Source organism: Triturus cristatus, chromosome 2_2 (assembly GCF_964204655.1).
Source record: "Triturus cristatus chromosome 2_2, aTriCri1.1, whole genome shotgun sequence".
Taxonomy (NCBI): domain Eukaryota; kingdom Metazoa; phylum Chordata; class Amphibia; order Caudata; family Salamandridae; genus Triturus; species Triturus cristatus.
The window spans coordinates 932,664,280-932,678,156 of record NC_140582.1 but is presented as its reverse complement, the minus strand read 5'-3'; positions in this window follow the sequence as shown (position 1 = coordinate 932,678,156).

The window sequence follows — 13,877 nt, the reverse complement described above, 5'->3', positions numbered from 1 at the left end:
CAAATAATTAAAACAAACCCCCCTTCTTTTTTCCTTTGGCTTTCTTCTATAAAACGCACTATCCTTTTCCCTACTAATTCTCCGCTGTTAAACATTACTCCTAAATGTGTATCTTATTGTTCTTTCTGTTTTCTTCTCCCATTAACGTTCTTACATTTTGACTCACTGGCCTGTTTTCTCTTTAACTCTTGTGCTTAACATGTCATATGCATTCGCATATCCCAAATGTTTTTTACCTACCCTTAAATTGAACAGCCCTGAAGAAGCCCCAGGCCTATAGGCCATGTAGGGGGCGAAACACGTGTTGGCTGTGCCACCCCTTGGTTTTTTCTCATACCCACCCCTATGTATGAGTGCAAATAAAGGACTAGCTCACGTTTAAATCAACTTGCTTTGAATTGGAATTTTTTCCTCCAAGAATCAGAATACACTAATCTTGCCTTGACAACCCATCAGGTTCGGGATCAGCCTGACCTGAAGGGTGGGACGTCTGTAATCAGCGTCCCGACCAGTTCTTGTTCCAGAGGTACCGTCCCAGTTGGTAGGGAGCAGGGTTCTGGAAGGGGGTGCAGAGGGTGGGAGAGCCCACCTCTGCCCCCGGTACAACCTGAGGGGTTAAACCCTGGGTTGGAATGGCGTTCTAGGTGTACCCCTCGCCAGAGGAGGAGGAACCCTAGGAGAAGAGGTAGGGGGAGGAGAGCCTTCCCTGAGACTCCTGGTCCACCTGAGGGTGTAGACCCTAGGCTGGAGAACCAGTGGCAGTCTAGTCCTGTCTTTCAGAGAGGAAGAGTGGAGAATGGCCGCTATGTGCCAGGGGTTACTACCCCCCACTCTGTGATTAGGCAAAGACCGGTGGCACCTGGGTGGCCTAGGGCCTGGTCTTGGCCGCGGACAGCTTGGGAGTACCAGTGGGGTAGCCCAGTTGGTCCAGACAGTAGTGTTAGAAAGAATTCCATGGGTTCACCGTGGCGTAGAACCGGAGGGTGTCCCTGCAGGTGTGGGCCCGCGTCCGTGTTCTATCGCCCCAAGCAGGGAAGTCCATCACGGTGGTGATTGGGCTGCCCTGCGTTTTGGCTGGAAGGGGGTTGTGTTGGACTTGGCCCTTCTGGCAGGTTCACCCCTGAACTTTTTTGATTTTTACTGGTGACTTGGTGTGGTAATTGTTTGGTCTCTGCGCACTTTCCCTGTGTCCCAGGGTAAAGTGCGTGCGTGCTCTGAGTGCATGTGGTGAGATAGGCCTGCCCTCCCATAGGAATGCATGGGGAATGTATGTGTCCCTAGTAGTTCCTGATGCGTGGGGTGTGCAGGCCCGAGTTTGGTATGTGCAGACTCGTGGGAGTGAATGCTGCGCGATGATGTGTGCGGCGTGCATGTACCTAGTGTGGAAGTGCCACTTCTAGAAGTGGGCACTTCTGTGTGCAGTGTGTCTGTCGCGTGATTGGCTGGTCGTGTCATGTGACGGGCTAGGGATTCCCCAGAGTCAGGATGAGTCACCCAGTGGTGAATGGGGAGATTAGCAGCTAGATGGGTGGGAGGAGGATACACAACTGGTGCTGTCGGTACACAACGACGGCCCAGTAATTGCTGCAAATTTCCAAGAGGGTATGCGGGCCATCAGTTCCTGGATGTCATCAAACTCTCTCAAATTAAATTCTGATAAAACAGAGGTGATGACATTCGGGAAACTGGAGCCTGTCTGGTCCCCTCAATGGTGGCCACCTGAGATGGGAGCCCCCCCTCAACCAGTTACTAAAGTACGTAACCTTGGAGTCCTTTTTGACAACAAACTGACGTTTGTCCACCACGTCAATTCTGTGGTCTCCTCATCCTTCTTCATGTTAAAAATGATCAAAAAATTAATGCCATACCTTCCACCTTCAGCCAGCAAAACCTTAATCAGTACTTTGGTCTTTTCAAAAACGGATTACTGCAATGCCCTCTTGATGAATGCCCAGGAAAAGGTCCTGGACAGACTGCAGCTAATCCAAAATGCTTCAGCCCGAATTTTACTGGAAATCCCGAAGTTCAAATCTATTACTCCACACATTAGGCATCTACACTGGCTCCCAGTTAGAAGCCGGATAAAGTTCAAGGCATTATGCATCGCGTACAAAGCAGTTAATAACGTCGGCCCACAGTTCATCAGAAATGCTTTCCGCCCTCCTGAGCACACTAGAACACTCCGTTCCTCTTCCGCTCACTTACTCAAAGTGGCACGAACCAGGAAGGCTAATTGGGGCGACAGACGCTTTACGGTCTCCACAGCAAAAATCTGGAACACACTGCCGGTTGATGTCAAAACTGCCCCTACCTTTTGATTTTCAGGAAGAAACTGAAAACTTGGCTTTTTTCACCTTGATTTACTTGCTGTAGCATCATTTCCTTCTCCTGAGCGCCGAGACACCCTCGGGTATTTGTGCGCTTTAAAAATTGCATAAACATAAACATAAACATAAACAGGAGTACACCTGGGTCCTGAATAGGACAGGGTTTTCCACACACAATGCTGGCCCCGCCCCCTGTGGTGCGACTGACGACCCTAGCCCTGCCAGTGAATAGAGTGAGGGGCTGAGCACATCAAGGGTGCTCCCCAACCAGCTGCGACTGGTTTTCCCCCTCACCCTGAACCCAGAACAAAGGGTTTGCCTGTATAAAAATGGGGCTGTGTCCCCACAGAAACTGTTCTCTTCCAGGATCCACTTGAGGGGGGCCTGCTGCTGCTGGGCGCCAGGAGAGACCGCCACTGGGGACAGCCTCCCTGTTGGAGGGCCCTGTGAGCTGGCCCCTGGGCCCAGTCTTTGCCCCCCCCCTGCTCTTTGCAGACTTTTTGGTTGCTGACCTTTACTTGTAGCGCCTGGGAGCGCTTTTTGAGGCTTTATAGCGCTGGGCGCGCTGTGTGGCTTGATAGCGCTGTGAGCGCTTTGATTGTACCTGCGGGTGCCCACCCCGCTTATTTGGTTAGCCTTACGGCGGGTGCCCACCCCGCCGTACATCGCATCATTGAGGGAGCCTACCCCTTGTTGCCGCTGAGAACGTCACCGCCGCGGCCCTTCGGCCGAACCGGAAGTCAGGCGGCCCGTGTTGGGACGTGGGCGGGACGTGGCAGAAAGCAGGAAGCGGACGGGAGCCTACCCCGCGCTCCTGCACTGAAGTCGGAAGTCTGCTGACTGACGCGGGGCTCCCGTGAGATCGAGGGAAGCCCCGCGCCGAGAAAAGGAACCCGCCGAGAGAAGGTGCGGGCGGGAGCCTACCCCGTGCTCCCGCGATCCAGGAGAAGCCAGCCGAGTCCAGCGGAGCTCCCCGGAGTGAGGAGAGCCCCGCACTGAAGGAACCACCCGGAAGAAGCCGCGCAATCCGGTAAGTGGTGTTGGGAGCGTTCCTGAGTCCCAGAGGGGGACTCCAACGTAGCGCAGCCACAGGATAGTTGGGGGTGTGTCGGGGGCACGCTTCTCGGTGTCCGCCCCCCCCTTAGCGAAATCCGAGCCCGGCAAGCGCCGTGCTCGGTCCTCCTCTCCGCTGCCCCGCCTGCCAGTGGGCAGCGGCAGCCGTGCTGGAAGAGGCATCGTCCTAGAGTCCAAAGGGACTCCAACAACCGGGGGCATCTTGTGTCTGAGCCCGTGTGGCTCCAACGTGGGGGACATTGCAGTCCTAGAGCGCGAGCGCTCCAACGAAGGAGCACAATATTATTTAGAGCCCGCGAGGCTCTAGGGGGCCGGTTATCTTGTTGAGTCCCCCGAGAGGGACTCCAACGTCGGGGGCATTTCTGTTGCACCACGAGCGGCCCCGGAAGGCAGCGGGCCGCTCCCACGACCAGGGGCCTTGGGACAGAGCCCCGTGAGGCTCCAGGGGGCTGGGGTTGTGTTTAGAGCCCCGAGGCTCCAGTTGGCGAAGGTTCACGAGCCCCGAGAAGGCTCCAACGACGGGGCATTGCAGTTCAGAGCCACGAAGGCTCTAGGGGGCATTTTGAATGGTCAGAGCCCAGAGAGGGCTCCAGAGGCACGCAGAGTGCCTGAGTTTCGTTCTACAGCTGCCCAGCACTTAGTGGGCAGCTGCAACGTTTAGGTGGTGGCCGCTGTGTTTTAGCTTGCGCAGCTTGCGCAGCCGTGCCCTGACTTTCCTGGACACAGAGCGTCCTAGCCTGGACAAGGCCAGTTGGCCCAGGGACTGCCACAGTGGTGGCTACTGTAAGTTTTTGCGCTATTGTACCTTTCCTGCACCTCTGAATGTGTTTATGCGTCATGTGCTTTGCTTTACACCTCTGAATGTTCTGCATCATGTGTTTATGTGCTTAGACCCCTACAGGTATTGTGATACTTAGGTGGTTGTTTTCTCCCTAACACAGGTGGTGCTAGTGAGGTCCTGATTCCCTGCGTGGTATTCCTAAAGGTGGTTAGGGTTGCGTAGGTGGTACGTTATGATACCAGTAGTCACTGGTTGTGTGCTACATGTTCTATTTTTAGTGCTACAGTGATTGTGTGCTATGTTCTCAAATATTATTCCTACGTTCTAAGTGCTATTCCTTCAAAGTGCTAATTCCTGACAGTGGTCCATGTGGCCCTGTCCCCTGTATATATAATCCCTTGTAAATTCTGCCTGTGCCTGTTGGCACATTGTAAAGTGTGTGTTTTTATCTAATGTGTTGTGTATAATACAAAGGTTATTTTTATATAATACCTTGTGTGGAGTTTCCTTTGTGGTGGGCCTTGGGTGTTTTTGCTGGGTGCGCGCGCAAACGCTTTACACATCGCCTCAGGGATAAGCCTGTCTGCTCGTGCCAAGCTACCAAGGGGGTGAGCAGGGGTTATCTTTGGCGTGTAACTTCCTTGCCCTGACTAGAGTGGTGGTTTCTGCCTGACTTTGGCGCAAGCCTTAGCCAACCAGAAATCCCATTTCTAACACATATGTACATGAGACTGGCTGGGTGATTGGAGGAATGCACAGGTAGTAACAGGGAGATTACTGAACTGTATAGGTAGTCCTCAAGGGATTGTAGAAGTGCTTTAGTTAATGCCTGGATCATTGCATGGGTAGTGACTGGATGATTAGAGTACTGCAAGGAGAGTGCATGGTGAATTTATAGGTGCTTGGGTTTTGGCACAGTGATTAGATAAGGATATGAGACAGGCTGGGTGATTAGACGAATGCATATGTAGTAACAGGGAGATTACTGAACTGTATAGGTAGTGCTCAAGGGATTGTAGAAGTGCATGAGTTAGTGCCTGGTTCATTGCATGAGTAGTGACTGGATGATTAGAGTACTGCAATGAGAGTGCATAGTGAATTTATAAGTGCTTGGGTTTTGGAGCAGTGATTACATAAGGACATGACACTGGCTGGGTGATTGGAGAAGTGCATAGGTAGTTACAGGGAGATTACTGTACTGTATAGGTAGTGCTTAAGGGATTGTAGAAGTGCTTTAGTTAATGCCTGGATCATTGCATGGGTAGTGACTGGATGATTAGAGTACTGCAAGGAGAGTGCATGGTGAATTTATAGGTGCTTGGGTTTTGGCGCAGTGATTAGATAAGTTTATGAGACTGGCTGGGTGATTAGACGAATGCATATGTAGTAACAGGGACATTACTGAACTGTATAGGTAGTGCTCAAGTGATTGTGGAAGTTCATGAGTTAGTGCATGGGCCATTGCAATGTAGGGTCTGGATGATTAGAGTACTGCAATAAGAGTGCATGGTAAATTTAAAAGTGCTAGGGTATTCGCGCAGTGATTACATAAGGACTTGAAACTGGCTGGGTGATTGGAGGAGTGCGTTGGTAGTAACAGGGAGATTACTGAACTGTATAGGTAGTGTGCAAGGGATTGTAGAATTGCATGAGTTAGTGCCTGGGTCATTGCATGAGTATTGACTGGATGATTAGAGTACTGCATTGAGAGTTCATGGTCAATTTATAAGTCCTTGGGTTTTGGCAAAGTGATTAGACAAGGATATGAGACTGGCTGGGTGATTTTACGAATGCATAGGTAGTAACAGGGAGATTACTGAACTGTATAGGTAGTGGCCAAGGGATTGTAGAAGTGCATGAATTAGTGCCCGTGTCATTGCATGAGTAGTGACTGGATGATTAGAGTACTGCAATGAAAGTGCATGGTGAATTTATAGGTGCTTGGGTTTTGGCGCAGTGATTACATAAGGACATGAAGCTGGCTGTGTGATTTGAGGAGTGCGTAGGTAGTAACAGGGCGATTACTTAACTGTATAGGTAGTCCTCAAGGGATTGTAGAAGTGCATGAGTTAGTGCCTGGGTCTTTGCATAAGTACATGGGTAGAGACTGGATGATTAGAGTACTGCAAGTTAAGTGCATGGTGAATTTCTAAGTGCTTGGGTGTGGAATGATTAGATAAGGACATTATACTGACTGGGTGATTGGAGGAGTGCATAATTAGTAACAGGGGAATTACTAAACTGTATAATTAGTGCTGAAGGGATTGTAGAAGTGCATCAGTTAGTGCCTAGGTCATTGCATGGGTAGTGACTGGATGAATAGAGTACTGCAATGAGGGTGAAAGGGGAATTTATAAGTGCTTGGGTTTTTGCGCTGTGATTACATAAGGACAAGAGACTGGCTGGGTCATTGGAGGAGTGCATAGATAGTAACAGGGAGATTACTGAACTGTATAGGTTGTGCTCAAGGGATTGTAGAAGTGCATGAGTTAGTGCCTGGGTCATTGCATGAGCTATGACTGGATGATTAGAGTACTGCATTGAGAGTGCATGGTGAATTTATAAGTGCTTGGGTTTTGGCACAGTGATTAGATAAGGACATGAGACTGGCAGGGTGATTGGACGAATGCATAGGTAGTCACAGGGAGATTACTGAACTGTATAGGTAGTGCTCAAGGGATTGTAGAAGTGCATGAGTTAGTGCCTGGGTCAGTGCATTTGTAGTGACTTGAGGATTAGAGTACTGCAATGAGAGTGCATGGTGAATTTATAAGTGCTTGGGTTTTGGTGCAGTGATTACATAAGGACATAAGAGTGGCTGGTTGATTGGAGGAGTGTGTAGGTAGTAACAGGGAGATTACTGAACTGTATAGGTAGTCCTCAAGGGATTGTGGAAGTGCATGAATTAGTGCCTGTGTCATTGCATGAGTACATGGGTAGTGCCTGGGTCATTGCATGAGTAGTGACTGGAGGATTAGAGTACTGCAATGAGAGTGCATGGTGAATTTATAAGTGCTTGAGTTTTGGCACAGTGATTAGATAAGGGCATGAGACTGTCTGGGTGATTAGAGGAATGCATAGGTAGTAACAGGCAGATTACTGAACTGCATAGGTAGTGCTCAAGGGATGAGTTAGTGCCTGGGTCATTGCATGAGTACACGTGTAGCGACTGGATGATTGGAGTACTGCAAGGAGAGTGCATGGTGAATTTATAAGTGCTTGGGTTTTGGCGCAATGATTAGATGAGGACATGGGACTGGCTGGGTGATTGGAGGAGTGCATAGGTAGTAACAGAGAGATTACTGAAATGTATAGGTAGTGCTCAGAGGATTGTAGAAGTTGTAGGAAAGTAGGATCTGATTCACATGTTTACCCCCACGTTTTGCTGGTGTTTCACTGTTTTTCGAATTTAGTGCGGCTGGGACCCTGCTATTCAGGGCCCCAGCCTAGCTGTTTCCTCTCTAAAATGATTCCATGTACTTTAGGTACAGTCAGATTCGATCCAAGGTGCCCTTATAAGTCCCTAGTATATGGTATACTATGTTCCCAGGGCATAGGTACCCCAGAGGCCTACCAGGGGCTGAGGCATGTATTATGCCACCCCTTGAAAGCCACCCCAAATGACACCACAGGTCTGCTACTGCAGACTGGGTAAGGTGGTGCATGCACCCCTTACTGAGATATAGGTTCACTATATCTCACCATATACTGCACATACAAACCTATCAGTCACCCCTATGGCAGGCCTTATCAATCCTGAAGGCAAGGTGCTTGGTTATATGTGAGGGGGTGCCCAGGCATGAGCTGAGCCCCTTTGCAGCCTTCGGAATCTCTTCTCCGGGGTTGTCAGTAGTGCAGCCTGACCATATACTCTTAAGTGCATTATAACCAAACGGTAAATGCTAACTTTGGACTGGCGGCACAGAAACATGTCGTGTTTGGTGTCAAACACCTTGGAATCATACCCCCACACCAGTAACTGATGTGGGAGTATGATCCTACCCTTCTAGCGGGAAAGACAAGACAGCACTGGTATACCCGGTAGAAACTAAATAGAGCCCTGGCATCACAAAATGGATGCTACAGCCACAGACACAAGTCTGGCCTCCTTCTGCTGACTGAAACTCCAGCAGGGGAGGCCTGGACAATAGGTTTCCTGTCACAGGGAGGTGTAACCACCTCCCAGACAGGATTATGTGTTTTTGGGCTGGGTGGGAGCACTCTCTGAGTGCTTTGAAGTCCTGCACTGGGGGCTCATTTGGTGTCCCTGTGCATAGTCCAGCTCAGACTGGTTCAGGGGTTTCCAGTCCCTGCTCTGGCGTGAAACTGGACAAAGGAAATGGGTGTAGCCACCCCTCTTTCCAAACCCTCCCATAGGTGGGTCCCCAGAGCTAGTTCAACCCCTTCCTTAGGTATAAGTAAGGAACCTCTATAACCAGAACTTTAGATTACCCTGGATGAAACTCTGAAGCCAAATCCTGGACCTTCGACACTCTGCTAAAGACCAGAGGACAGAAGAAATCTCCGTTGGGGTCAAGGAGTGACTCCCCTGCTTGGCAGGCACCAACGAAGCAATTTGCCGGTCTGCATTATCGAAGCACCCACCGGAGTCCGAAGTATTCGCAGCCCAGGAAGAGGATTTCCAGATATCTCAGAGGCCGACCCGAGTCCCCAGCAAAGCTGAGACTTGCAGCCCTCGTGAGTATTGTGGAACCAGAACTCCTGGTCACCGTGCACTTTTGCAAGTGCATTAACTTCTTGACATCTCCTGAAGTTGTGCTTGGGCTAAATTGTAGCCCCTACCTCGACCATTAAATCCACTGAAGATTGTTGGCCTGGTCATTCCGAGTGACCCATGGGCCACCATTTTGTGTTTCATCTTGAGGTCCCTTTGCGATCCCATGTCCGTTGACTGGTGAGTCCCTGAGGGGGTAACTGGTTGATCCAGATGTGCCCGACTCCCTACCAAGTGGTGAGTCCCACAGAACTTGCTGGTCTGCACCGAAGCATCTTTCTTGTTTCTGCGTGGGTTGCTGTTGCCAAGGCTTGTTGTGTCCAATCCGGGCACTGATGCTGCAGCACTCGACATCCTTCATGGGACAGCTTGAATCCAGCTCCTGGTTGTCCTCAACGCCTCCTGGTCCTCATGACTGAAGAGTTAAGCTTCACCTCCTTCACCTGAAATCACCCGACATTGGTGGGCATCTGTCCATCAACTTCCTGGTCACTGGCTAGTGACCCAGACTCTGTCCCCTCTGCTTTCAGGTTCTTCTCATCCTCAATCCAGGCTTGGATCTCTTCGGACACTTCGCATCTTCTCGGCAGCAGCACTTCTTTGCCAGCTCCCATTGAAATCTACGACGCGACCTGACACCAAAAGACACCTATGCACCCGGCTTCCCTGGGTGAGGTAACACGAGCACTCTAGTGCTCCCGCGGGTGCTAGCCCTAGAACTTACTAAGTCGAAAGGGGTTTGGTCCTGAAAATCTAACCGCGACTTTCCCCATAGAAGCTAACAGGAGCTCGCGGCTGTGTTCACACATTGCACACGGCCCCTGTGTGTCCTCTGTGTCACTACCTTGGGTGGTTCCTTGGGGTCCCAGTGATTCTACAGGCTCTAGGCCTTGTGTCTAGTTAAGTCGTGGATATTATACCACTATTTTAGTATATGGTTTGGCTCGCCCCTTGGGTCTGATGTGTATTTGTGCTATTTTACTGTGATTATTGAAGTGTAACTTATGTGTTTTGACCTCTAGTCTCATAAAGAGACTAGGGGGGTGTGTTTAGTAATAAATACATATATATTATATATATACCTGGTGTGGATATCTTTCATTTAGTGACTCAAGAGATTATAGACTGGTAAAACAAGCTGCTTTACATTCCTTCAAGACTTAGCCTGAAGGCTGCTCTCCATAGCTATCACTAGGATAGCTTCCAATAAAGGTTGTCTTTAACCTATAACCAATAAGGGTTTTTTTGGACTGATACAATGTGCCCACTATAACTAGTGGACAGCATATATCAGGCCAACTTCTCACAGTGATTGAGTTAGTGCTTGGTTCATTGTATGAGTACACTAAGCATACATGCAACTGTATACATAGAATCTGAACACATAGATAACTAATTACATACTATCTAGTTAAGTAGATAACTACAACATGCCAGAAAGGGTAATATATGGTGGTTTATTTTTGAGTTACAACTTGACCATTCAATCTACAAATATGCGACATCATTAAACTATACCTCTCAACAAACGTACGAAAGAAGAGCAATTAGCAACACCTTAAATGATCATTTTTAAAACCACACTTTTATTATACATCTTCAGTATTGTATCTAAAATTATGTGGCATTATTCAACTATAAATTTGCTTAGACTACAATAACAAGCCTAATTAACAGCACCTTATTTCTCCATAAATATCTTTAAATATATGCCATCATTTCACTTTACCTTCTGTACAAACTAATAACAGAAACCTAATTAATAACACTTTATATGATCATCTGTCAAACACCCCAGTTGTGCTGCATCTTTACCAAAGTATCTATAATTATGCAGTATCATTCAACTATACCTTTGTAGAGAGAAAAAAAATGAAGCCTGATAAACTACACCGTATATGTACATCTTTCAAAATACACGTTTGTACTGCATCTTCAACAAACTATCTAAAAAATATGCGGCATCATTCAACTACACCTTTGCACAGACTTAAAAACAAGCTTAATTAATTACATAAGTAATCATCTTTAAAAATACACATATTACTCTACAGACTGTTTTTTAAACAAACTTCAAGTACACTGACACTAATTCCAATATACATCTCTACATTTAATAATGTATTTCAAACAACACAGTTTTAGAATAATGTCAAATCTTTTTTAAATAAACCTCAAAAATATATAACTCACCTCGCAAATAAATCTGTTGAATGAAAAATCTCACACACTCAGACAGGATTTTCTTTTACACACAGTCAATATAAATCACGAGACTCTGCAAGGTGAAACCAGTAATGCCAAGGTTTCCCTCTCTTTTTCCATACAAATACACATAAGCAACAAATGACATTGCTTCCCAGAGATTTTCAAATTGTAAAACACATTTCCATTGGTCACAGATAATAACTCTTATCAACTGACTTCTTCACCCCTTCTGCTTGATGTCAGTTTCCATAGCAGCAGGTCATGCAAAATTCAACTTAACTAACAGGTCACACGTTCACCACACAATGTTGCAAATGAGAACAGCAGGTGTGGTTGCCTTTGCAAAACATAACCTTATCCTTTCTGCTGTACCTTTCAAACATTTTTTACTAACCAATAAGAAACTTGCTTTTTAATCAAAGTAAAATGCACCCTATTTTTGAATGTACAATGTTCTTAAACAGCCAATCAAATCTCTACTTTCTTAAAAACAGCCTCTTCTCCACCATTTTAGCTATCTCTCATTCTACCAACTGACTACCTCAGCTACAGACATCTTTTCATTACCTACAGTCATCCCTTCAAGATGCTTTCAGTGTGGATTGTTGGTCACAGCTATATTTTCTGGTGCAAAAGGTATGCTGAACACAGAGGTATTGACAAAGATCTAGCTTTGCAAAATGTAGACATTAAATGGATTGGACAGAGAGGATTAAATTTGCACCAATTGATGCCTTTGGTTAAAACCTTTTTGCATCTCCAAGCCCCTGACCTCATGATTGTGCACTGTGGTGGCAATGACCTAGGCACATTGACTGGGGCAGATCTGGAAATGCTTATGAAGGACACCTTTGCAGAATTGATGTTGCTTTTCCCCCAAGCTTTCCTTTGTATACTCTAACATATGCCACATACAGAAATGGAAGTGGTCCGATCAATTTTGCCCTCAGAATGAGAAAGCTGGAAAAAATTTCAATGAAGCTGTTTCTGCTTACCTCAGAGACCATAGGCTGTGCTACATCTAGAACAACAAATTTTGTTTCAATATGGATGGCATCTGCAGAAGTGATGGAGTACACTTCACTGATGAAGGCAACAGAGTGTTTCTCAACAACCGGAAGCTCTGCATCCACACTTATATGTAGCTACAACAATCTCCTAATGAAAACAAGGGCTCTTTTTAGAGCCACTCAACAAGCCAACATATAACCTAGGTTTATTTGAAAAAAAACATATTTTTTTGGGTTGGAATCCCACACCCAGTGCAACTACAAGAGCTGCGCATCCCTTGCGTTCACACTAGGGGGCCACGCTGGGAGCCATGTATCCCTCGCGTTCACACTAGGGTGCCGTGCACCTCTCATGTTCACACTAGGGGGCCACACACCCCTCGCATTTACACTAGGAAGCCGTGCACCCCTTGCATTAACACTAGGGGGCCACGCTGGGAGCCACACACCCCTCACGTTTACACCAGGGGGCCGCGCTGAGCATCGTGCAAGGGTCGCTACTCTAAGCTTTGGAAGAAAAACACGTCTACTATTATTAATTTATATTCACCCCGGGGACCCCATCCCCCAGGACATGTCAAATCTCTTAATTTTTTTTATAAAAAGGAAGGGGGACCATGTGGCCCCCCTACCAGGCCATTTTTGGCCCTGGAGACCCCATCCCCTGGGGCATAGCCTCACAGTTGGTGACCATGGGGGAGCCCCAAATCCCCCACAGTCCTGCCGGCTCCCCACCTCCTGAAGGAGCTGGCATTGCTTTTCCACAAGGAGAGCTGCTGCTGGCTCCCCTTGTGGAAAAGCAATCCTGCTTTGCTTCGTAGAAGCAAGAGCAGGTTTGCCTGATCTCGCTTCCATAAAGCAATATAGGAGTTTGCAATGACAGGACAGCAGTGTCCTGGGGGTGGATAGCCTGGGACACTGCAAGAGCCGGCCCTGGGGGTGGCAGTCCCCAGGGCCATCGAGGGTTCCTGGAGGGGGCCTCACAGCCCCCCTCCCTCCTTTTCATTGCCCCGGGGAGGTGGTGGTCCCCGTATTTAAATATTAACTAACCCAGGGAGGTGGGGATCCCCGGGGTTGCGGGAGCCCCATGGGCCCCACAAATTAATTCACGAGTGCCCCCGGGACCTGGCCTACCTGGGGGCTTTTTGAAAATGACAGCCAACGCTTCTTTTTAAAAAAAAATAATAATGATTCTCGCCCCAATGTGACTTCTGCCGTTTGAAAAACAAATATATATATTTTTGTCCCTGGGGGTCCTTGTGGAACCCCCTAAGCAGCCCTAGGGGGTCAGGGTATTTTTACCCTGGCCCCTTTTCTTCATTTTATACTGTGTTTTACTGTTTTCTTGTGACTCAGTTCTACCGAGTCATAATATGGCTGCTAATACTTCCTAGTTTGGAGTGTTTGCAGCCAATCAGAGTGTAGTTCATGCTCGGGAGGGTTCACGAATCCACCGCGTCCCTAGATATCAAAACTTTTTCTTTATCAGATTTCTCTGGAACTACTGAACGGATTTATACAATTTAACAAAAAGGACTCTTTCTGAACCAAAGGCTACCTTTTTCCAAATTTGGTGTAATTCCGTTCAGCAGTTCAGGCTGTAGCTTTGTCTAAAGTTTCCTATGGAAAAATACATGGGGGAAAACATGTTTTGGACCTCCTTTTTTCTCGGCCCCCACTTGGCGAATCACCCCGAAACTTTCAAGACAGAAGCTGACCGGCGCTGATCACTAGTTTTGAAA